The sequence below is a fragment of the Protopterus annectens genome, chromosome 3.part0, assembly GCF_019279795.1.
Source record: "Protopterus annectens isolate FY-2018-M chromosome 3.part0, PAN1.0, whole genome shotgun sequence".
NCBI lineage: Eukaryota > Metazoa > Chordata > Ceratodontiformes > Protopteridae > Protopterus > Protopterus annectens.
The window spans coordinates 695,207,713-695,235,592 of record NC_056731.1 but is presented as its reverse complement, the minus strand read 5'-3'; positions in this window follow the sequence as shown (position 1 = coordinate 695,235,592).

Sequence of the window (27,880 nt, the reverse complement as noted above, 5' to 3'; positions counted from 1 at the left end):
CACATGCACACCTTATGCGTGCATGAAGTAACAGCGTACAGAACTGTCATATGTACATACCAGGAGTTAACTCTAATCTCACCCTTACCTCTCTTCAAACGTCAACTCAAACTGTACTTCCAAAACCACTGGCTTTGTTCTTCTTGGAGTCCAGGCTAAATTCCCTCTCCCTACCCTCTCTTCACCTTTAACCCCTAATTGTGCATAGAAACTAGCTTCTACCCTGTTTCTTTCACCTTGATGTCCTTCTATGCTCTGACCTACTTCTCCCATCCCTACCACCTCCTCTTGACTGTCTTCCTTCTTTTCCTCACTTCCCTTCTTGACTCCTGCCTCTTCCATATCATTGTATCTGTCATACTCCTTCTACTTCTCTACCCTTCTGAGCCCTAACTATTATGTATATGGCTTTTGCCTTATTGCATAACCATTATGCTTTAGGTAGGATTGCTTTGAAACCAACGGTACATTGTGTATGACTCTAAACTGTTTGACTTCCTTACATGTATGTTGATTTAATTAACAGGCTGGTGTACAATTCTATTATGTTGGCTGTCTGTATTGACAACTTGTCTGTCTGCCTTTATTACGTTATGTGTGGAGCTTTTCTCCACAGGCCTCTACTGAAAATGAACTTATATCCAGCTAGACTATCTGGGTCAACAAATGTAAAAGTAATAACAATAAATGAATATGGCATCTTACCTGCACGCCGCTGTCTTGCTGCTGTGTGGATCCAACCTCCATCAGGATGCATGATTGTTGCTGTTGTTCTGGGGCTGGATCCACAACACTTAGCAGTAGCCCCTCCTGTCTGGTGAGGGGGATGTGTGGCCACCCCACCTGTGGCAACCTGTTGCCTGCGGATATCTGCAGCACGCTGGTGGACATTTCTTATCAAATCACTGCAGTGATGTCTCACCTGCTCATATGTCCTATCATGCATGCCAACATCATTTATCCTGCTAACAAGGTTTTGCCACAGTGCAGACCTCTCCTGCTGATTCTGGGTGGTGCGTGAGAACAGGATGGCATAGTCACGCACCAGGCTCTGGTGGATCACGTCATCCTCTGCAGCAGAGTAGGCAGGATTCCTTTTGGTGCCATGTCTATCTGGAAAGGTACACAAACAGGTTATCAGCATAGTATCTCAACAATACATGGTACACATTCTATACAGGGAGTGTTAACTTCTACTTATTACTGATTGGTTAAAACCTGATTACAGTGTAGCTATCATTCTATGTCATTTGTACTAAGTACTTGGCCTTCAGCCCAGTTGTTTTACATTAGGGAGGTTGGTGGCAAGCACTGTGGTGGCAGGACACATATCTTTCATCCATTGAAGTTGGGAACTGCTGATTGTGGGCCCAGTGTACAAGTGTATTACTTCTGGTATGGGCAGTTGGCCTTCAGGCCAGTTATTTAACATTAACGAGGTTTGTGGTCTGCACTCATGTGTGACAATAGGCTGTACTCTGCCATTCATAGCTGGGGACATCTGGTTTCAGGTTTATAGTGCCTGCATATCTGAGCTGTATCTTACTGACATTGCTACACCTTGTTTGTTGTAGCAAACACTACATCCAGGCCTCCTGGATCTACCTTTGTTTATATGTTTGTTATCTGTTAGCTTGTTATTTCACTGGTATGCTACTTCCACATAGTACACATCTTCTCAACACATCTGTGACTCACTACTGTTATCTGCATTGCTTACTGTACGTACTTCCATGTTACACATGACAGCAAGTGACTGCTTGTCATTGTTGCATTTACTTCATTGTGACACATTGCACTTAGGTTACCTGGCATTTGCTCACTGACACTTTTATATCAGTCAGCAGTTGTAGGTAATGTCAGTACACCCTCACTCCCACTGGACCTTGTTTTCAATCATTAGTGATTACAGAGTTCACAATAGTATTCTAGCATGTCCAGAGGTCAGTTGTCAGTTCCCTCCCCAGTCCAGCTGGTGAGTGTGGTACTCCAGAGACAATGTTAGAACAGATGCATGTACACAGACAACGCCTCCTCCTAACAACAAATTCAAACTCATGTGAGTGATGCAACCATATACCAGACTGGAGGCTAGGCTCTGTCTACTCAATACCGCCATAACCAGTCACGTGGCAAAGGGGATCACTCACTACACTTCCAGTCTCACGTAGACCTACCACAACAGCGGACCTAACACATGATCACACATGATCATACTTGTAGGCTCAGACCACAGCTCTGCCTATGCAGCAGAGACCTCCTAAGCAGACATCCAGGCAACCACTACCACATAAACGAACATGTGCAACACATATCACACAAAGCCAATGTGCTGAACACTCACAGCCATTAACAGTTAACAACACACCTCATACACCTGTACTAGGTGCCTCTATCATCAGGCACACTCACATCACGTTCCCCAGGCTTAACGAGGTGAGGGTCACGGTGTGCAGCATGTCAGGCACTATGACCTGCCACATAACACAAACACGCAGGTAACCCCAAGGCAGGTACAGGTATGACTCAGTCAATGTCCATGCTGCTGTGAATGGCCTGACACATTCCTCCCTGGACTACATGACATGAGACATTACAGAGCTCTCTGAGCATGTAGCCCGAGACAGTTTGACCCTGACCTTGAGTAGCATCCTACCCTCACCTAGAACGATGCCACAATATCAAGGCACGATGATCCCTTCCAAAAATTGACTGACATACTGGTGTCATTCACAGGTGTGCCAATGCCTGCCATCTTGGGGTGGTATGCTTTGCTAGGGACAGCTTGCACCTGTCACCACAGTCCTATTGACATTTGGCGGAGCCTCCTGCTACACCCATAGTGCCTGTATTAGGCAAGGCTCATAAGGCAAAACCACATCCATTTGTATCACAAAGGATGAGGAAGTAAGAGTGATACTACTCAACACTGGACGTCTAGACCCAAGGATGCACGCACTCAAAACCCTACCTAGCATTCTGGACATCGATATCTGTGCAGTAACATGAACCTGTTTCAGGTTTCACAGGAGCACACCAGTACTACCACGTTATAGCTGTTACCATTCTTGTCGGCCCCAACACTTGAACAAGGGAGGGGGAGTATCAGTATTCAATGCAGATTCCCACGCCTCCACATTGGTGGCACAGTACAACATAGGTGTTAGGCCATTGAGTATAGAAGACGAGTTGGGGACCTGGGAAGAAACATGGTAGCAGTCTGTCATTTGTCTACCACATGGCCAACGTGGATTGACAGACATGTTATATAGCCCAGCTAATCATGACTGATTCACATGTATGGCAGGGGAGGTCATTGTGCCTCTGTACTCATCCATCATCAGGCCTATAATTGCGTACAATGCACCTTTTGGGATGTACCTAACCAGACACCTACAGCAACTGGTACAGGACAACAGTACATCATCAAGGGGATGCAATGGCTCACACAGATGTCATATGCTGCCCAGGTAAAGTGAATCCAGCTGGACTCAGTGGCATACTGCCTGTTCAGAGGCAATCTGTGCATGCCATATACAGCCATGTCCTACCTAGCAGTAATGAACGTGATGCACCTCAGGCAATCAGAGTCCCATACAGCCACATGCTCAGGAGAGCTGGACCTCAGCACTGACATACATGGACATGCTGGAGGGGCATATTCCTAACCGAGAGGCTCCCTTCACTCTGTAATGAGCTCACACTACTGGTTAGGCAGAGTCCCTCATTGACTCTCTTCCATAGGAATCTGGATGAGTGGATGGAGATCATAGTTGTACCCCAGGTATCACTTCTATGTTGCTGTTAGACAGAGGCACAGTATACTAAAGTCGGACAAGGGCATAGCAGCATAACTTGTGATTGGGTGGCAAAAGACAAACACATTCTACTAGGCTTACCAATGCCCTAGGGCAAATAGCCTAGTATGAACCTATGAACTGTTCATTCTCAACTGTTCGAGCTCATTACAGAGTGAAGGGAGCCTCTCGGTTAGAAATATGCCCCTCCAGCATGTCCATGTATGTTCTATTCAGTTGCTTACCGCTTGCTCAGAGGTGACCTTTGCCTAACATACAAGGCCATGTCAAACCCAGATTTGATGAATATGCTTCACCTCAAAAGATCTAGATCCATCAGAGCCACAAGGGCGGGAGACTTAAACCTCGACACGGCTATTAATAGGACGTGCTGGAGGGATAGATTCATCATCCAAAGACTCCCTATGCTGTGGAACAAAATCACGGTATATGTGAAGCAGAGCACCTCGCTGGCCTTGTTCAAGAGAAATCTTGACCAATGGATGGGAGATCGCAGATATACCCCAGGGATTACCTCAGTGTCACTGCTCGACAGAGGCACAGCAAAATAATGGGTATGGTTCCCCATACTAAAGGGGTGGCGTAAGCCACAAAACGATGGGCTAGGCTTGTAAATGCCCTCAGGCAGATAGCCTAGTATGAACCTATGAACATGTGTGTACTGCTATAGTACTTCTGCCATATGTTGCATGTGTGTGTGTTGTGGGGGATGCACAGGTAATGGCCAGATACGTCTGCACAGGTGACATGTCTGACACATTCTGGGTGTTCATCCATACATACTGGATGTGTGCTGCCATCCAACCCTGTGATGTGGACACACATTACTCAGCCTGGATATACATATCCGAACAACACCACAAGCACAGTACACTACCTTGCTATGTATGCATGTTATTACACAGTTATTCAGTAGTTATGACAGTGATGCTATCCATGCAGCCCACTGGGCCAGTGGAAGCCACAACACACACCGCCAGCACCTTTGTATATGCTTACCACAGACATCCCACATACTGCATGTACTGTGCACACATTTATCTAACCCAGAACAACTGCACACCACTTATTAATCCTGTCCAGTGGACTACAGATACAGGCATATTGTATAACAATAGTAGGAGGCTACTGCAGCACAGGGCAGATTCACATGACGGGAAGGCATCTGTTGTCTGCAGTGTTAAGATGCTTCACATTCACCAAATGCACAGATATTGGCAACATTGTTGCAGACAGTTTTGGTGCAGGTACCCCCCCCCCATTGTCCTACACACGTGTTATTAGTTATCCCAGATGACTGTAACCTCCCTATCCTCTCACATGTCCAGGTGAGAGCCACCCTCATCATTGCAGAACACATATCATCACTGTTACGAAATGGTATCCCTGGATGTGTGCTACATTCACCCCTGGAGGACATAGCACCACATGACAGACTGATATTAATCCCTGGCCATACTACAGGATATGTACCTGAACAGTGCCATACATACACAGTGGTCCCACACCAATGAGGAGGAACCTCTACTGACCCTGGGAACTACTGCATCATATGCACAACTGGCCTTGTGTTCTAAGCTATGGAAGTGTTAGTTATGGCCCACATGTACAACAATATTACATATGTTTATATTTCATGACTATGTACACACAACCTATCTCATGGACATACCTATAGATAGTGAACTATGATACATTTGGAGGTGTCACAGTATACACAGGATTAACCTGCTACTTTGCATTACCTGTGTTTGTGGCAGCTGTTGCTGTGCCAGTGGTGCTGCTTGCTGCTTGCTGCTTGCTCCTTGCTGCTTGCTGCTGATTTTGCTGCTGGCAGTCCTAATATTTGTTTGGTTGTTTGGTTGTTTGGTTGTTTTCTCTGTCTCTCTCTCTCTCTCTTTATCCGTAGTGTTTGTGCAATGAATGTATTGCGTGAGTGTAGTGTGGGAACTCAATGCTTTTGTAGGTATCTGCATAGGTCCATGTGATGGCCTCTGCACCAATTGTAAGGCAGCATTTGCTAATTGCATGCAGCTGGGTGTGTACTGATTGCATGTCTCACTGTGATTTCAGGACACTGCTATAAAAGGGTATGTGAGATAGGCGTTGCCCTTTCAGATTGTAGGGCGTGGACCATGCTGGTATGCTGTTGACAGTGTTTTGTGAGTGTGAAGGTTAGTACATCTACCATGCTTCATGCTGTGTTGTAGATTCAGGTTGCTGCATTTATCTTGCCTGTTCCATGTAGTGAGTGTGTATGCATACTGACACCTACAACTATATGTCATATGTATTGCTATATAAATATATATATATATCTGTGTACATATACATACTTTCATATATGTACATTAGCTGACATTATTGGGTACAAGCTAACAATTAGCAGGGCTGTTTCTGTTAACACTACACTAGTATGGGAATCCAGTAATTGGGACTATAAAAGTCTGCATGACATGCTTTGGGTAGTAGACATACTATATTGCCTTTATCTTCATTCCTACTATTACATGTTCCACTTATTTAGCACTATATTCCTGTATGAGAGTCATGGCTTAGTGGTAGGTCATACAGACTAGTGTTACAATGGTCTTGTGGTAGGGCCTACTAGTATGCTCATATTCTGCTTTTGAGTTGAGTATAGGGCCTATCAATCAAAGTGCTGGAGGCACCTTTAAGCAGTTAAAGGGCTTAGTAGGTCTCACAGGAGCCAGGCTGTGTTGCAGATTCTGGTTGCTGCATATATCTTCACTGTTTCCTGTAGTGAGTGTGTATGGCTACTGAGACCTACAACTATATTTCATATGTATTAATATATATTTATATATATGTATGTGTAGATATACATACCTTCACATATGTACATTACCTTACGTTACTATGTACAAGCTAACAGGTAGCAGGGCTGTTTCTGTTCACACTGAACTAGTATGGGAATCCAGTAATTTGGCCATTAAAACTCTACCTGACATGCTTTGGATAGTACATCTCCTATATTGCCTTTATACTGATTCCTACTATTACATGTTATATTTATTTTAGCACTGTGTTCTTGTGAAGCAGGCATGGCTTAGTGGTAGGTCATACAGACTAATGTTGCCAAAGTCCTGGGTTCGAGACTGACAGTGGGAATTTTTTTTACTTTGCAAACTTTCAAACTGAGTACAGGACCTGTCAATGAAAGTGCTGAGGCCACCTTTAAGCAGTTAGAAGGGTAAGTAGGTCACACAGGGGTCAGGCTGTGTTGCAGATTCAGGTTGCTGCAATTATGTTCACTGTTTCCTGTAGTGAGTGTGTATGGCTACTGAAACCTACGACTATATTTCATATGTATTAATATATATTTATGTATATGTATGTGTAGATATACATACCTTCACATATGTACATTACCTTACGTTATTATGTACAAGCTAACAGGTAGCAGGGCTGTTTCTGTTCACACTGAACTAGTATGGGAATCCAGTAATTTGGCCATTAAAACTCTACCTGACATGCTTTGGATAGTACATCTCCTATATTGCCTTTATACTGATTCCTACTATTACATGTTATATTTATTTTAGCACTGTGTTCTTGTAAAGCAGACATGGCTTAGTGGTAGGTCATACAGACTAATGTTACCAAGGTCCTGGGTTCGAGACTGACAGTGGGAATTTCTTTTTCTTAGCAAACTTTCAAACTGAGTACAGGACCTGTCAATCAAAGTGCCATAAAGGCACTTTTAAGCACTTTAAACCAGGTCTGCGCTGCTATGCTGAGCTCACGCATGCGCACTGGCGGTGAGCTCCGCTAACACAAGCGCACACCCGCGCTAATTTCTTTGAAAGAAAAGAAAAAGGGGTGACAGGAAAGTGGTGAAAAAGGGGTCACAAAGAGGGTAAGACAGTAGGGAAACAAGCGTGGGATTTGCAGGAGGGATATAGGTAAGGCCCATAGATGCCCAAGTCTTTGTCAGCAACAGCTGTGCATTTCCATGTATTTTGGTGAGACATTGGAAACCTTTCACCCCTGAGAGAGGTGTCAGGACAGCATTAATATTTGTTGTAGAGCCAATTGTAATTAACTGTTTCAATGTCAAGCAGACATGTGTGCGACATGGACAGCTATGTATGGGGCGTAATTTTTTTGTGGGTACAGAGTGCCCTTTTTTTTTTTTTTTTTTCAGGTGAGAGTGGTATGTCAGGTGAAGGAAGTCGGTATAGCTGGGGAGGTAGGTTGGGTAGGTTAACAGACAAGACAGACAAGACGCATACAGGGGCGGTGTATGACACACGTGGGGGGTTACACAATTGACGGGGACGGAGGTTGGGATATCCGAGATGCATGAGCCCACAGATGGCAACAGTGGAACTGATATCCCCACCCATAGGCAGTTGCCACTGTTCCTTCACAGCCCAGGACAGGGCTGTGCTGGGGGCTGTGTAGGTGGGGCAACGGCCGGGCCGTTAGCTGTGCCACACGAGCCTCAAGCTGGCGTAGGGGCCCAAGAACAGAGTCTTGGATCTCCCTTCGCACCACAGACCGGACACCTTGGAGGGTGAGTGGACGAACCCCTCCGGCCACACTTGCAGAGGGGGGACCGGCCCCATCCCCTGCAGCGCTTCAACCCGAAGGTGGCACAGGGCCACCGGAGAGGGACCGGCCTGGGCACTAGTGCCAGGTGCAGGCGCCAGCTGAGGTGGGAGAGGTGGGTCCGCTGGGACCCGCCTTCCCAAGCATTCTAGGTTTGTGAGTTGTTATGTTAGTTTGGGTTAGTGGCATTTTATTCCATTCAGATTAGTTGTAACAGCATGCATTGGTATTCCCATCAAACAAACACCCAGATATTAACACCATTGAACAAGGGGCATATCAATATCACATGCATTATTTGAACAGAAATACACAGTCAAACAACATGCAGGGTTGATTAATGGCAACAGGCCATCAGATTTGCAGGTATGAACAGGGCACATGCACGAACAGACATGCATATATTTTTGAAACGGACAAATGTCCATGATTAATGAAATGTTCACATACCATTATTTAGTGGGTGTTGTTATATGGAATTATAGGGTTGGGCGGAGATAGAAAGTGATGACACATTCATATGTTACACATTGATTTACATTTGTACAAGGTACACAATTAAGTTGAGGCTGATGTTTCAAAATAAATTTTATTTGACTGTCAAGCTACACCTGTTACAAATACATCACTATCCTACTTATTTTGAATTTTATCAGATACATCATCCTGCTACACTTTGATGACAGGACAGGGGACAACTATGGCTGTTTAGTCTGTCAGATAATCATTCATTCTATCTGCAAATTGTTTACTGTGATCACCATATACAGCATTTGGCCCAGACATTCCAGATTCTGACACACTGAAATCAGTTTGGGATATTAAGTTGTACTTCCCACATGCATTTAGTTCTGTAGAAACACACTGGGGCTACTATATTCAGGGGTTATTACTACTTTATTTATTCATACATGACCCTTTCTGTCACTCTCACACATCCTGCAACTTCACAGTTCAGGTTGGTACTTCTAGGCTTTGTTCACATGTTAGACTGGTGGTGATTCAAACACTTTCCAACAGCCTCACTTCTGTCATGATTCAGCATTTCTACAGGGGATATATCTCACATATGACTACCTCAGATTCTAAAGCTGTACTCTTGGGACTACTGCAGGTTACACTATATTTAATTCATGGTGGGACATCTGTATTACAGCACTGTTTAATTCTATCAATTATATTTCCAGTTACACTTGCATACTGATGAACTTGTTGCAGCCATACCTGCAGACTTACAATTCCTGCTTGCACATTATATTACTTTTAATCAATACACTGCAGTGTTCTGATACATGCTACAGTACAATATTTATTTACAAGTAATGGGTGGGGTTACTAACCTGCATGGTGGCGCAGCCACACCAGCCTACGGCCATACATCTCGCGATTCACAGAGCAGACACCTGCAGCTGTAATACGAAAGAAGTAATATTGGACTACACATCTCCATGGTATCGGCCAGTTGAAATCCTTACATACATAAGCAAAATGTAACTTACTCAGTAGTGGGGCATTGGGCATATCCCAGGCCTCCTGGATCCATTCGGACAACTGGTCTTCCTTGCGTCGCTTCAGGTCCGCATGGTGGTGACGGACCTGCTCACCAGTGCGTGGAATGCCAGTAGCACTGGTCAGATCACGAGCCAACTGGTCCCATGCCTCTGCCCTATATGCTCCCCATGAGACCTGGCCCTGCATGAGTTGGGCCTCATGATGATGGACAAGGAGCCAGACCATGTATCTGGACTCCTCAACGCCCCAACGCTGTGCTCGAAAGCAACGTCCCTCACCTACTCCACTCATTCTAATTGCAGGTCTGTTCTACAATCGTTTCTGCTGTGTATTCCCACCTATGGGGCTTATATATACTGCTTTTCCCGCACATTTCTCTGATTGGCCGTTTTGGAATTGTATCTACTTCACTGAAAATGCTTTCTCATGCTCCATTCTGGATTTTATCCCATATATATGCTATTTCTGCATTTCATGGTATTGCTGTCATGGCTTAGTGGTTTAGTACCTTGACTCTAGTGCATGGTATCCTGGGTTCGACTCTGGCAACTGACTTTTGATTTTCCTGACAGAAATGAGTTGAGGACCTGTCAATCAAACTTGCCAAAAGCACTTTTAAGCAGTTAAAACCAGGTCTGCGCTCGTTTGCGGAGGTAACGCATGCGCACTGGCAGTTAGCTTGTGGGAGCGCCGCGCAAATGGTGTGCGCTGGGATAAACCTTAATTGGCTAGTGACACACATGTTCAGCTCAGCACAGCTAGTTGCAAACAGTTTCAGCCTGTTAAACCGGTGCTTAGCAACAGGCACGCAGTTTGCAGCTTTTTAAACACTACTTAGCTACGGGCACTCCGTCTCACAGCAGCTTAGCTATCAGTACATTTCTGACTATTTTTATTATTGTGTTACTTCGAAATATATGCTCCATTTCATTCCATTTTACAAAAGGGAATACATTTACATTTGTACAATACTGTCAGGGGGCTTTTTCGTGCTTATTTACAAAAAAAAAAAAAAGGTTGCTGTGGGGGCTCGAACCCCGCCTGCCTATTCTTAGGCCGGCAACTCTACTGCTAAGCTATTACTTCTTGGCTTACTTTGCATATTTAGTTCTTATATCCTTTTCCACTGACTGCTAACTGTGATTGCGCTAGTAGCACACCCGCGCACACCCGCGCACACAGTAGCAAACATTTACGGGGTTTAAAAAAAAAAAAAAGGTTTTAATTTAATTTTACAACATCTCTTCACTTTATACAGTGATGGTCTATCGGGGCATGTGTTGTGTAGTGTGTTTATTCACATTTCCATGGCTGTTTACTTTCAGCCATTCTAGTCTTCCGGGGGCGTGTCCGCTTGCAGGGCTTAGCCTACAGACACGCTTCTACTCTCTTACACGGACCGTGTAAGAGTTGCTAGTGTGATTCAGCATGCCTCATGCACCTCATGCATATGCATGACATGCTGACATCACACAGTTTCACTGCAGCCTCCGTGTAAGAGTTATAACTCTTACACGGAGGCTTCCTGAATTTGGCCCATGGTGTAACTATAATCCATTTTCCCTAAAAAGGAAAGGGACATATACCTTTTCTTAGTAAATGTATTATAGTTACACAGACTTCAATTACCTTATGTATCTCTTCTTCTACTCACACACACATGCACACACACACACACACACACATATAAATATCATATATATATATATATATATATATATATATATATATATATATATATATATATATATATATATATATATATATATATACACACACACACACACACACACAAGACTGTGTGTGTGTGTGTGTGTGTGTGTGTGTGTGTGTGTGTGTGTGTGTGTGTGTGTGTGTGTGAAAAAGAAAAAAGAAACAAAGGATAAAAAGGTCACACACACAAACCATTCAATAAAAACCTGCAAAGAAAAATCTAACCAAGCTCAAGTTTTCACTGAACAGTACCTTAAATTTCCTGCAGTGGAGGCCCATGGGATATATACTAATACCCAATTAAGGATATAGAGTGTTTCAGCTACATGGCCTCTGAATGCCCATGACCTTTTACATCTTTATGGGTTCATTCAGGCCAATAAAGCCAAACTTCACCAGCGCTAGACATGCATGTGTGTATGTATACACACACACATACACACACACACACACACACACACACACACACACACACACACACGCATATAGATGTGTGTGTGCTTGTGTGCTTGTGTGTGTGTGTGTGTGTGTGTGTGTGTGTGTGTATACATATAGGTTTACTATCAAAATATGGAATGCATATAGTCGAATGTGCACATCGTCAAAACAGTTCTGCAAAATACATACTGCTGAAATTTCAGACTATCGAAATAAAACAGAATGGCTACATTTCTGACTGCTCTACACCTAAAAACAAGTGCTAATGTGGGTCAAATAGGGGGCAAGATTTTCCAGTTTATAATATCAGTGTTCAAGATTTTCAGTAGTTAGAGTTCGGAGTTTGCGGAAGTGGTTCGACGATGTGACGGTCAACATTTTGATGGTAAACCATATATATATATTTATATATATATATATATATATATATATATATATATATATATATATATATATGTGTGTGTGTGTGTGTGTGTGTGTGTAGTAATAGACATCATTGTCGTCCAATGTTTGAATTTCAGAGATAGATACATAACAACAATGTCAGACAAGCCTTGCTAATCCCAAAGGATGTGCCAAAATCCTCTGGTCTTGCAGAGGAAGCAAGATCTTTTGGTGTACAGGGATAATGTTCTTACTGTATCCCAGGCAGCCTTGTTTTGGTAAGCAGCCACAGCACCAGTAAGAGCTTGTGGGAAAAGGAACAAATGATGAGGCCATGCCTGCCCATCCCTCTTCAGGGGAGGAATGGAGTTGACATGCTGGTGTGAGACAGACAACCTTGAAGCCTCAGTGAAGCTCATTGTCAAGAACAGTGGCCAGAGGGAGTGAATGTGCAGGTTATTGGGGTTCACATGTTTAGGAGGAGTGTGGACATACCTAAAGAGTTGATAGTGCCTAAAAGATCACAATGCTCTTCTTAATGATGACAGCATAGAACGGAATGGGCCTCCATGTACTATGTTAAACCATCGTCTGAGATCAACAATGTTGGCTCTTAATATCACTCTTCTTCTGCAACCTGTTTTCACCAGTTCATTCTCGCTGTTGAATCTAGCCTGGGGAGTTTAAACACTTGAGTGATGCAATATAACTATGGTATGTTAGAGATGATGGTTCAGGAGAGGTACACTTCCCAAGACGTCATCACATAGCACCAGCACTTCTTTCCACCCATCCATCCATCTATCCATCCATCCATCCATTCAAAAGCCCTTTTCCCATTTTTTTGCAAATGAAAAAAAATTCCTAGATATAAATGTGTATGATGCAGGACATATTACCAGAAGACAGATGAGCACAGTTACAAAAATGGCTTAACTTTTAAGTATATCTTGAATATTGGAGAACATTAGAGTACAGTGCTGTACAGTCATACCAAGATTTACATATAGCTTATATCTGATAATATTTCTTAGTCTTAAGTGGTATGACTATATGTGTGTGTGTACAGTACTGAACGGTATAATGTGATATGTAACACAGCATTAATGACTGTTCACACATATTAGAAATACAATTATTGTGCACAGATGTTAACTGTAGTAGTATGGTAACATACTATTCCTGAAAAATTAAAGGCTCCATTATGTTGGTAAATTGTAAGGAACTGAACAGCTATGATTAACATATTGCCCAATTACCCATGAGTACTTGCTGCATATTTGTAGGAAAGGATATAGGATTATTGACAGGAGACATGTGATACTCAATATATCCCATCTGTGGTATACACAGGTGAAATGAAATATAATCAACATGCATTATATTTACACAAAAATGTGTAGTGAATATGGTGTATGTGTAAATTAAGAGCTTGTACATTTGTTTTGTAAATATATTACCACTGTTTATATGCAATTTTGCATAGTTAATTGTATAGCATGCCATCAGTTTGATATGTTTTTATGCATTTTGGAAAGTCCATTGTTGTACTATGTTGCTGATACATTGATTGAGCTGTTTTTGGTTTTGAGTTTCCACTAGTGCATGAAACCTGAAGGTAAGTAAAGCAGCTATGCACTTCTGCCTTTGTTGGCATTTCTGATGTGGCTTATAGGAAGCAATACTGTAATAACATGTGCTGAAGATGTGACCAAAAATGAAGTACATAGAGAATACAAGCTTATAGGGAGACTCTAACATAATATTAAGGTTTCCTATAGGTACATAGCTTAGAGATGTCACCATTAATTAGCATATTTCTCAGAAGTCTTTATCACATGTCTATAATGTTATTCTTATAATACAGTTATCTAAATTGGCAATACATATTCACAGTTTAGGGATATACAACAGTAAGCGTGGCATATTTTACACATATAGTACAATTATACTGTGCAGTCACCATATATATAATGCAACATCTTATAAAACTTTTTTGGATTAGTGTTTTACTGCTTAATATGGCAGTATTTTGTAAGTGTATAATTGTTGTTTAACTCTTAGAGAATGGTGCGTATGTATGTAGTTGTTTTTAATCTGTTCTTATAAGAAGGTTGCAGATCTTTTCCTGATCTAGTATTTCTCTATTTTTCTTACTTGCATGTGTTTTCAGAATTACGCTTAACAACTTCAGCTACATATACAACATAAATATAGTGAGAGTTTTATACACCAAATAGCAAACATACATAACATTCTTCAATTTACTAAAAAAACGATTAATAACTGATATTGTTATATTTTGACTATATGCAATGTTCATTTCAATGATGGTGGCAAAAGTGAATGTTTGTATGGTCTTTGTGTGATATATTATACACCAATATATTGGTATTAAACTGCAGTTTGACTATAAATGAGAGTACAGTTATATTAACAGGTCATGTATAATACATGTGTCTGGCAAAGGCTCATGGGTTATGCGCAAACTATAGCTGAACATATCTGCATTGCACCTCTTTATCCAGATATAGCAGGTCCAAACTGATATGAAAATTGCCTCATCTTTACTTTGAACTGTCTGCCAAAATATCGTGAGTTGAAAAGACATAAATGGCCCAAACAAAACAAATAAAGGAGGACTCTAACCTTTCTTCTATAATTAGTATTCAAATAAAACTTCAGTAGTAACTCAACAGTACAAAGTTTCAGCAATGGGAACTTACTTTAACTGCATAACTTGCTCACAGCAATAAAACAGGAACAATGTGCTAATAAGTATTTCACAAAACGGCTCTTAGAGCAGGTTGAGTATTGCTTGTTTGCTACAATAAAGTGATTTCCCTTTTATGTTCCTCATGTATTTTCCTGCTGGAAGAACCATTTTGTGAAATATTTGGTAGAGTTTAGTTGGCCCTAGTTTCTGGAACAATGTGCTACTGCCTAGAATGTCTTATAATGCTATTACATTAATTGTGCATGTGGGTGCTACACTGTATGGTGAACAATACAAATATTGAACAATATTATATATAGTACCCACGTATGCCACCTTTTTTTAGTACAATATGTAATGCATGTTTACTGCTATGCAATCATATAAACTTTTCTGCAAGTATGCAACAAGCACTCATGAATAATTGGATACTATATTAACCATAAATGTGAATACTATTTTCCAAGTTAAAACACAAACAAAAATGAGGACCGACCAACTGGCAAGTAAACATTTAATAAATCCAAACTTTATTTATGTTAGTTAACCAGGTTAGTCCAACTGGGCACAGGCCTATTTTCAGCAGAAGCCTGATGGGAAAAAAAAACAATTTGTGCAAAAATTAATTAGTAGAGATGCAATTTAAATCTTATACAGAAGTAGGATAACAAGGTTATAAAAAAAATTATAAGCAAAGAAATTAGAGCAAAAGGAGAACAAATAGAACAAAAACAAAAACAAAACAATGTAAACAAAAACATGTTAATAATAAATTATAGTGTTAATCAATATGTCATATGTTTTATATGTTACACACTTTTTGTTTAAACAGACCACTAAATAAGATATAGAAAAATAAAAATAGGGTGAAAAAGAGAAATGGAACTAACATACAGAAGAAATGAAAATATGAATAGTGGAGAAGTGTAGTGAAGATAAGTTAGACTTAGATACACAATTTAGAAAGAACTCTACAGATGGAAGAATACAGAATCAGCCAGGAGTAAGACAAGAGCAAAGCCAAGAGTTAAGCAAATGGAATGAATTTAAAATGACTGCGCTCTTTCTTCAGCATACATACAAAGACTTCATCTGGGTAATGTGTTGCAAAAGTAAATGTCCTTAAGTACAGTATATAAGAACTACCTATCACAGTCTTAAACTTTAAATTGAAGAATTGATAGTGTAACCTAGTGATTTAAAGTAACAAGGCTTCACTTAAATAGCATTTTATAGGTTAAAATATAAAATACATTTAAATACAAAATGTATACATAAAAAATGCTGAAGCAGTTGAAAATATAAATACTTAAAATTAAATGGAAAGAATGTTAACACTGGAATAATTACACTTTACTGGCATGGCAAACCCTATCAAAAGAGTATGTGATAAGAGATAAAATAGCTTCAGATACTGTTCAGGAGTGGCATGTGAGTTTATTGCTACAATTTCACAATATATCACCGTACTACCATAAATGAAGTACTACAGATTTGCTGTTGCACTTTGGTTTAAATGTTTCAATATTTTGCACAGTGACCATATTGCTCAGACTACGGCTATTAACTTTATGTGTATCCAGATATAACTATACACAATGGTAACAGTATGTCAAATACACTGGTAAGGCCTAAATTTTATTTATTTATTTGTTTGTTTATTTATATATATTTGCAAATCCATGAAGGTTATATGGGTTTAGGTGACTTTTGTAGGTGTGTTTCTCCTCTAAGTCTCCTTCTTCTACACAATAGCAATGTACTCAACATAACTCAGGTGATTAACCTCTCTGTTTTGGGTTCACCATTTGGGTGCAATAGGAGAATGAGCCTGGGAGCTCACACTGACATCTGTACAGGATCTATTGAAAAAATGTAAGGAGGCACTACCCCTGTATGCTGGCATTACACAGAAGGTGATTGTGAGCTACTAGGCATGGCCACTCCTTAGGTGTGTCCTCGTACCCCAAAAGTATCAATGTCCCTCAGAGCTTACCCACAGCTGGATCATAGTCAAGTAAGACCCTAAACAGCACAATGCACCAGACCCTCCCCCCACAGCCATTCCATTGTCCATTGCTTGGCTATGTCTTCATAGTTAATTCTAAACACTCTTTAAATATGTAGGCATGCATACTATCTCCTTCTTTACTTTTGCATTGATAACAGGCATTTGGATATTATTAAAAACTTTTGTTTCAAAATTTATAGCACAGACACTGATGGCCATTTGCTAAGCAAATCAACAATAAACTTCTCTTCCTTTGCAACTTTCATTAATTGAAAAGTGCATTGAAGCTCAGTCATATTAATTGAAACTGATTCTGGACAGTGGTGGATTAAGTGTTCCTAGGTCTCTAATCTTTTTTTCAAACCATGGGCCCCCTGCACATGTTTTTATGACTATGCATAAATGCACGTGTTTTTTGGTTAAATTCCTGATTGTAATACATTTCTAGCTTAATACAGCTGCATCTGTTAGAGTGAGTTGTAAATTTGCAGTTTTGAACACTTTTTCCAGTAAGCAGTGAAACAAAATGTATGAACCAGTAATGAGAAAGGTACCCATTTCAGAACCTTTGAACCATAAAAGGCCACTCAAACTGCTGCCATTATAATCCACTAAAACCTGTACTCAGCAGTTACAGCCACTGAATTGAATGTGTAAACATCACATGGATTCTGATAAAAAAATTGTGACATTAAAATATTCCATTTTGCTTTACACAAATGCACACCAGTCTTGCAAAGACAGACTAATGACATTTTAGCTTTATCAGCACAATAAGGTCAGTTATTTTTATCCACAGACATCCCCTAAGCCATGCAATTATAACTACAATGTTGACTGCATCCTTCCCAGATGTCTTGTCCAAAAAATTAGTAATAATATTAATGACCAAGATCACGTATTTCAAATTTTTTTGTTCGCAAACACTAAGTAGCCAAAGTAATTCTTAATTCACATGCACACACACACACAGACACACAGACACACACACACACATCCCCCTACATGTGTGTAGCTGTCTTGCTGAGAAAGACTTGAAGGCATTAACACATCATATCAGATTGGCAAAAATTTCTGAATATTGATGTTGATTCAGTGGTTAGGGATCTGAAAACCATGATGACAGCAACCTGACCATTGACCACCAAGTGTCTACTGTGCTGAGAAAATCTTTCTACTTTACACTACTTATAATTAAATGCACGGCATTCCAGGAGGTCATTTATCCACTGTACATGACTCTCATCAGATAAATCGCTGAGTACAACATATGCTTTGCATGTATCTGACCAGGCACTTGAAACAGCTTGAGAAAACAAGAGAGTTTGCTCACAAAAAGAATAGAGGGAGTGAACACATCTTTTAAAGACTGCCTCACAGCTCTATCTCTGTTCTTGGTCTCCTAGAGACTGCTGCATGGAGATTTATGCCTAACATACAAGACATCCTCTGATCCCACACTCATGGATTTGATGCATTTCTACAAAACAAATAACATCAGAAATACCCATTCTAAGTACCCAAACCTCTTCTGTAACATCAGCAGGACACATTGGAGGGACAGGTATGCATCATAAAGTTTACCCTTCTTTGAAAAGTGTACAAGCCTATATTGTAAGTCATAAAATTCCTTAGGGTATTGAAATATGTCAGCAATATTTTGGTACATTTGAGGGAAGCTTGGCTTTGCTTACAATGGCTCTTGGGCCAATAGCCTAGTAACCACCTATGAACCTATTTGTCTCACGAAAGGTACACATCTTACAGAGAATAAGATTCTGCTAATATGTCATGTTAACAAGGCTCATTAGTGATGTATGGCATTGGAGAGCTAAAGATGGTGACAATGTGCTATACACATCCATAGTATTCTGACACATGCACATATATGGGATTATTACCTCTAAATATTACACGTTATGTCTACTTATATATTTTATCTCATCCACTAGGTTGTATCACATTAACATCTGTGTTTTATATGTACATGACTATAGTGCTCCTGCCATGTTTTTACACTGAGGAAAACCTTTGTGTGGAAGATACAACCTGTATATTGTGATACTACCTGCATTTGTTTAATGTAGTTGGTAAACCTTCCATTATAATGCTTGTTGTGGACACCATTTGTGGATACTGGTGCATACTTTTCCACATATGTGTTTTGTTTGTAACTATTTTATGCTCTTTGCACAGAAAGCTGTTTGCCATTCACAGTTATGTATGATAGTATGCCATATATCAGATCCATATTTAAGTAGTTGCCTGTCTATGTAGCTGTACAAAAAAGTGAATCAAGTGAATAACTTTGACGGTCAAGTAAATTATGTTTTCTGAAATATATATATATACTTAAACTAAACTGAACAGCATAATACTAATACAAACATATCAACAGAAAAATATCTAAACTCAAAAAATAACTAAACACAAAATATTATACTATTGAAGATTTTACCCCCTTGCTCCACTGTTGTGTGACTTCTAAACTGGTTGTCCCCCTGCGAAAAACATTGTTTTTGGATGTAGTTAAACTGTATAACAATGTAGATGGGGGGGGCAGAGCCATAGCAAGGGCAGGGCAGGAGAGGCATCCAGATGCAAGAAAGTAGAGGGCATACTTGTTGCTTTAGTCTTGGTACACGTTGTTGCTCATTCTGTCCCTTAAAGGAAGAGCTGCAGCTACTTAAATGAAATTCAGTGTTTCACATAAATGAAATGACCACTTAGAAAGAACATGTCTGGAAAAAGAAATCTAATTGTATATTTTTTTCTCGGCTTTCTCCCTTCATGTGGCTTTACATTATGCATGAATTTTGATATCTGGTCCATATTTTTGTCCTCTGGGGACATCGCCCTACAAAAAAAAGCAAAGACAGAAAAGACTATAGCTCTATATTTCTGATTCATTCTTTACTAGGGTGTAGCTCCTTATCTGCGTGGAGCTTTATCTGGTCAGGGGACACACCATCTAAGCACTGTGCCTCTTCGTCCATTCCACTTTAATATACCAAAGAAAGCAAACGGTCTGTATTGTACACACTGTAAATAGTTAATACTTAGACAAGATTCATAATTATTGCCTCTACATGCCAATGACTATATCTTTTATGACTAATGACTTCTATTCAGAGCTGCAACCTTGATGATTCTTTCATATTGTCTGTAAAATTATATTCGCTCAGACTCATTCTTGTTATGTTTTATTCAAAGATGATGTCTTGTCTGTGGTTTATTCGCTCAAGCTGTATCTGAAAATGGTCATCTCTGATCAGTGCACTACCAAGGTAAACAGATATAAATAAATTAAATAAATGAACAAACACACAAACAAGTGTTTCCATGCATGTTAGCAGGTTCTCTGTATATAGCTTACATAAGTGTTTTAAGACTAGAGACATACATATAGGTAAGCTCACTCATTAGTGGGCACCTAACCAGCTTTTCAGTATAGGATGTGTAGTTATTAATATCCAGGCCTCATGGCAATAACTTCAACTTGCATATTTTGCTTATTGCCAACAGTGCAAGAATGTTTTCTCACTGAAGGAACATTGAGCTGGTGAAGTTCAAATGACACCTGAACCATGGGCATTCCATTACCAGTGGGGTATATCTCTTTTGCAGAAAGTAACATGCATTTCTTTTTCTTATTTATTTACTTGGATGAGGTCATTTAAAACTGCTTTTTCATCTTGGTTTGTTATAAGTACAATTGATGAGGAGAATATCGAGTTCACCTGAATACATGAGCAGTAGAAATTATTCATCTGTCTTTCTTGGATCAATTACAATTAATTATTCCATAGTTTCCTCAATCCAAAAGTCTACCATGGGATACTGAAGTCCTGGACTTGCTAAGGTTTGCATTTGTGAGTATCCAAACAATGCATTCAGGTTCCTGAATTACGTTTTGGAGTACTAATTATAGTGGTACAACCTTGTTTAAAAATATATTGACTCTGGGCAAGTATATCACATTTTAAGATATATTTTTTTCAATCTTGTTGACCACTGTCTTCTTCACTGTCTTTGCCATATCAGCAATGAGAGAGAGAGAGAGAGAGAGAGAGAGAGAGAGAGATGGACTTGAATGAATTTGGTAGGCCACAACCAAGGAAACTTGTCCCTGTCCAGAGAAAACAGTAACTAAAAGTAATAAATAAAACATACACATGCAGAAATACAAAACACAGTTTGTGAGATATACATTTTTAAGCATCTAAAATGCAAATTGTCTATCCCAGGACTCCCCACCTCCAGCCAACTAAGTAGTAAATAAAATATTATGTTCCTCAAAAATTGTTATTTGTGGAATTGAAGAACAAGACATATACAATTCAGAACCCATTTGTTTGTGGGTTAACACTGGAAGTTGTCCCTTCTTGTGAAAGCCTTGCAGATATGCCAAGCAATGGTCCATTATGTCACTTGTGAGCTCTGATGCAGTACTCAGTGAAATAAATGGATATTTCTCCTCAAGTCTAATATATGTTTAACTTTCCTCTAAAATTCCCACTGTATGGATAAAAGCCTGATCTCAAAATACTTACAGCAATGTGTGTCATTCTTCCTCCTTTCAGCCTTCTTAATTAGGCTGTTAAGGTTCTTGTCAACTCTAGCACACTAAAATTCCCTTTGGATATTCTATCACTCCTGAATTTATTCTGAGCTTGAAATGTCACTTGTAGTACTTAACAATCTAGTTGCAATATATTCATCTAATTCATTTGGTGTTAAAGGGGAAATGTTTACCCTGAAGAAGTACAAGCTGACCACATATGGCATGTAAAATCAACATCATTATGTCATAGGCAAGACAAATAACTCAACTTCTCTGTCAGGACTGAAGCATTAGTTCAAAGAAGGACTCATTGCCTGCAACTACAGGATTAGGTGGACTTCATGACTAGCTGGCTAAGGTTATGGTCACAGAGGCTAAATGTCAGTCTGGATCTCAAGTCTATAATGTATTTGTGCTCAAATCACTGATGGAGTTATAGTTCATGGGTTCACAGATAAGTATGAGTCAGTTAGTCTGCAGACACTTACAAGCCTAGCCAAATTCCCAATTCATAAGTTCTTTCTAACTTCAAGGAGGACAAGACAAGATAGAACGGGGGGAGTTTGAGGCTGCCCATCACATTTTCTAGGTTTACCTTGAAGGAGGTAAGGATGCTACTCTGCTTGACGTAAGGTAGAATTTTGGGATATGAATCTAACACAAAAATCTGTCTTATTAATCTACTAATGAAAGTTTAGTTCCTAGCAGGGTATGTGAGGTGCAATTTGTTCTGTAAAAAAATAGGAGATCAAAGGGTTGGATCTTTGGATCAAAAGGCTATACACAGATCTCCACAGAGAAGACTATAGGAGACTGAGTGCAGAGACAGGGCTAACAGCTACCCTGATAATTAAGATTTTTGAGGCTACTAATCTTTTTATTTTTTATTATTGATTGATTGATTGATTGATTGATTGAGGATTTATTAAGATTTATCTATCTATCTATTGATTTATCTATCTATTAATCTCTCTATCAAGCTATATATCTGTCCTTCGGTGACTGGGTAGTCCCACTAAATAAGTGGCTCTTTTCAGGCATTTTGGTGGTATTCATACTGCTAGAGGAAATATGGCCAGGGCATTGGAAAGCTTCTACTCTTTGTAGCTGCTGGACAGCACCAGAGGACTCCTACAGCAGTAAGGAAGAGGCCTAAAGGAAGCAGCAACATGGTGGATGAGAGAAAAGCTGTTGAGAGTTTAGAAGTGGAAAGTGAGAATTTGGAAAAAATATATGTTCTATATGGAGCTTCAAAATGTAGCCAAAGATTCCTGTCTGGAGGATGTTAGAAATGAGCAGTATTAAGCTATCTGCAAGGAGAACGAAGGAAGAGAATCTGTTGAAGTGATACAGATAGCAGAACTGGTGTTGGAGATGATGTTCCATTAAAAATAATCAAGCAGGATGATCCCAGTGACAGTTCTTTTGTTTCATTGCGTAAGATGGCAGATACATTTTTTTAAAGTTTTGAGGATGGTAATGTGGAGAAGGAACCATGTGATAAGTTAGCAGAAAAAATGCAGCACTTCAAAATTCTGTAGCAGTGACAGAAAGTAAAACAAATGTAAATCAGCAAGAAACTGGGAAGGTGATTATGGTAGCAGATAACACAGTAACAAAATCATATGCAGCAGTGACAGAAGGCAAAAAAGGAGAAGAGCAGCAAACTGCAAGGAAAACTATTTTAAAAAAGAAGAGAAGACCAACTATGAGAATAAGAGCAAGAAAAATGTATGTATGGGACAATTTGGTAATTATGTGGGTTTTAACGTCCAACAAATGCAGTCTTTTATATATAATTGATTTTGTGTGACTTAACATTTGAAACTGAATTTCTGGAACTGTGTACCAAAAAGACGATTTATCCTTGGAACAACTCTAGCTTTCTGAGTAGTAACTTATTTGTTAAAAACATGTTTCTTTGCAGTTTAGAACTGATGAGCTGGAAGAAGGCGATTTAAAAAATCATGCAAGGTCTGTGAAACTTCTGATAATACTGTGAAAGATAGAGATGAGAAAAGTTTATGAAATGGAGGGTGGAGGTCAGAAGTTGTTTTGAAATGTGAAAACAACATGGTGAAACACTTGCCAAGTGTTATTGTATTGTTCTGGCTGGTTATAGAAGGACATTAAGATATGCTGGCCAGTCTAAATCATTTTTTTATGGGGACTTTTTTTCATTTAATTAATAATTGTGACAAGGTAAAATATAACCAGTGCTAGGAGAAAGGACATGCAGCAAGAAGGTGTGTGCTTGAATGCAGGTTGTGTAAAAAATGAAAAGTTGTGGATGGATTTTCAAAAGCAAACAGTAAATAACGAGAAAGATGGGGAAAGGGAAGAAAACATACACAAGGAAGGACAACAACAGACTGGCAGAGAGGATGAACTAGGTGAAGAAGAATAAGAAACTGCAAAAGAAGAAAACAAATATGGAGGGGAAAAATTAGATATGGTGCATGAAGGATGAGAGGTCAGGAGAAGGGAATGATACTAATATTTTTTGAAGTTATTTGTACATAAACCCCAGAAAATATTCAATTGGAGAAAAGGTAAAAATAAGAAAACAAAAATTTAAAAATATTTTCCTTAAACTTAAAAAGATGGAAAAACAATAATTTTAGAGTGCTTTCAGTAAATGTGAATAGTATTATTAACACTTTAGGAAGGATATTGCAACTGTAATGGTTTGCTAAATGTGATGTGAATGTTATTCTGATAGAGCATGTAAGATTCCTGACGTGAAAAAGGAGGGCAGACAGAAAAATTGTGGGGTAGAAATATAATATGGAACTTAGGAAGTGAATGTTGTTCTGAAGTGGTTGTGTTGTATAAAAACGGTGAAAATATGAGATGTACATTGGTAAGGATGGCAAGGATAACTGTTGTGGAGAGAACATGTTTACAGAATTATAGCTTTATGTGCATATTTTACTAGCAAAGGAAAGAGATAATCTGTTTCTTCAATTATTAGACTACATGCTGGCTAGCATGAAGATTATAATTGCATGTGACTTTGTGATTTATGGGAAAAATATAAAAAGAAAGGGAAGGTTGTAATGAAAATACAGGAAGTAAAATATGTTAAATTTCCTGCATGGACCAAAAGTCAATGGCCTTACAGAAGGTATTAACTTGGATCTGAAGTTGATTATTTTGTATTATCGGGAGGTTGGATCTATATCATAACTGCGAAACCTCACATACATGAATACGAAAACGTCAACACATATTGAGCGAACCGCAAAAACAGTGAAAGGCCTGAACCTCGAAATTCAAAATGTCGAATCGACATAGCTGGCCAACCCCACTGCCTGCTACATACTACTTACCCAAACAAAATAAATAATCCACATACATACACTTAACAAAACCCTATTTCTAACCCTAAACTAAAGCTCACATATATTACTATGTATGAACCTACCTTAAACCTCACCCTAAGCCTAAGGTCTGTAACTATTGCACACTTACCTTAAGGAGCTATACTGGAGAAGGCCAACTATGCCGATTTGACATTTCGAATTTCGCACTTCAGGACGTTTGGTGTTTTCACGGTACACTCAATATGTGTCGACATTTCTATATTCACACAATTGCGGTTTTGCGGTTGTAATAGGTAACCAGGAGGTTTGGAGTGGCAGATGGTGATACATTTGTGACATTTTTTAGACCATTTTGCAATATGGATGAAGGTGATGAAAGAAAGGGAGAATATTAAAATAGTAAGGAATGAGAAGAAATTGTACAGCAATACCTGTTGGACAAGAAAACAGTAGAGGAAATATGCAACCTCTGTTGCTCTTACCTGAGGACCCAGGGAAACCATGGAGTACTCATCCCATTGGAAAAAAAGGTATGTGTAGCATTACGTATACTAGCAACATGTACTTTTCAGAGACCTCCAAGGGACATATTATGAGTGTCAGAGGATTCAGCTTCCAGAATATTACATCTATTTGTAAATGCAATGCTGCAATATTCAATGGAGCATATCTTTTTCCAACTCACCATACAGGAGAAAGCAAGAACCATGCAGGAATTTTATGCAATAAAACACTTCAATGAAGTTGTGGAGGGACATAGATTGCACACACACAGAAATAAAAGCCCCACCCAGTGAACAGGGAAGGAGGTACATCAACAGAAATGGATACTATTCTATAAACTGTCATGTTGTCTGTAATGCCCAAGGTCTCATCTACAATGTCTGTTCAAGTAACTCAGGCTGGTTTCATAACTCATACCTGCAGCACACAATATTTGTTAGAGGTGATTTTTCACAAGGGAATCTAGTGAGAGATGTAGGTCATGCCCTGCTACTGTGGCTCATGACACCCATGAAAAACCCAAACAACCCCACTAAGCAAGGATACAGTGATGCCCGCACTTAAACTAGGAATATCACAGAACATGTATGTGGGTTGCTCATATCAAGGTTCCAGTGTCTAGACACCTGAGGTGGTGCTCTACAATATGACCTAGCCACATCTGCTGAAATAATTACAGTCTCTTTCATGTTGCACAATATCATTCTCAGAAGACAACTTCAACAAGGACATCTGGGGCAGGATCACAATTCCCAGTACTACAGATAGGGCTAACAGCTGCAGCAGATACAGATGATGAGTCTGAGGGAGAAGACACAGGCACAGATGGTGCTGGTAGACACAGGCATACACAACTTGCCATAGCTCTGACTAAGAAGCAAAGGATAGCACACATACCTTGAATACCTAAAAGAAAGAAGAACAGTCTTACCACATACAAGTATTAAAAATGATGCCTGCCAAACTGCACAAGCTTTATTTAACCATGCAATGGTTGTGTTCTGTTAGCATCAGATACAGGCAACTCCCCAAGGCAACATCTTGCATCTGCATTATTACCAAGGTAAGTCTGGAACCTGTATAGAAAAAGCAATACAGTTCTATAAATGACTACTGTGTTATGCAAATTCACATAAGCCCCTAAGATGATACATGTCTCAGGTGTAATGTAATGTAATGTCTGAAATAGCTCAGGACTGATGTTTGCAATACACAGCTATGGATTTTGCATAATAATGTGCATAAAGAACTTCAGTTGACCACTGTATATAAACCAGTGAGCAGGACAACGGTAGCATCATTTGCACAAGTATAACAGTAAGCAAGACTTAAACAACTACATTGATTACATGAGTAACAACAGTAACAAATTCAATTTGCAGGGCCAGTAGGAAGATATGTTAAGTAGTCAATATTACTACTTAGATAAATAGTGTACCTCTATGGTTGAGGAAGTATAGGCAAGTATTTGTTCAATGTGGGTTTGTCTACATGAACACAATCAAGCACTGTGCTAGCACTACATCCTGGCATGTCACACAAGTGTGAGCCATATACGTTAAACTAGTCAGTTACCTTTGCCAGGAGTTGCTGTGCTATTTCCATGGCACCATGGCACTGACAAGAATATGGGGTACTATCAGAACATGAGTGATGCCTGCTGGACAAGCTCTCATCAAGACTATGCCCAGGACAATGAGCACATGTTCTGCTACATCTGGGTGTGAATGTCACATCACTAAAGGAGCAGTGGAAGTAGTGCCACTATGGAAGTGGGATCTTGCATGGCCACAATGGCTAACACCAGATCATATGGTGGCTCTGTTGACATGTGGTTGCCAATCTTCCCCCAGAAGACATTCCATTAAAACATTGCTTGATCCAGTGTGTCATTCATCCTGTTCAAAGAGTTACCCACATGGTTCAGGCAGTCTGACATGTCAGAATACACAATGTTTAGTACTTGCACTCTCTCTTCTGAGACCCGCCTCGCAGAACATGTCTGTGCCTCCATAATGGCCCTACACATACATTGTGTGGCACTTACTGACACACCAACATCAGGACGGGGTGGACAGTAGGCATACTCTGAGCACCTCTAGCAACCCATCTGTGTACACCTTGCCCTCTTGCTGGCTACAGAGAGAATCAACCAGTTCTGCAGTTGGAGTAAGCACTCTACCCTGATTAACAGTCACCATCAACCTGTCCAATGTCTGAGGTATCTCTGTCATGGGTATATGTAAGCATGCGGTGTCCAAAATAGGGGCAGGAGACATTGGAGGCACAACCACAGTGTCTGACTGACCCTCTGCAACC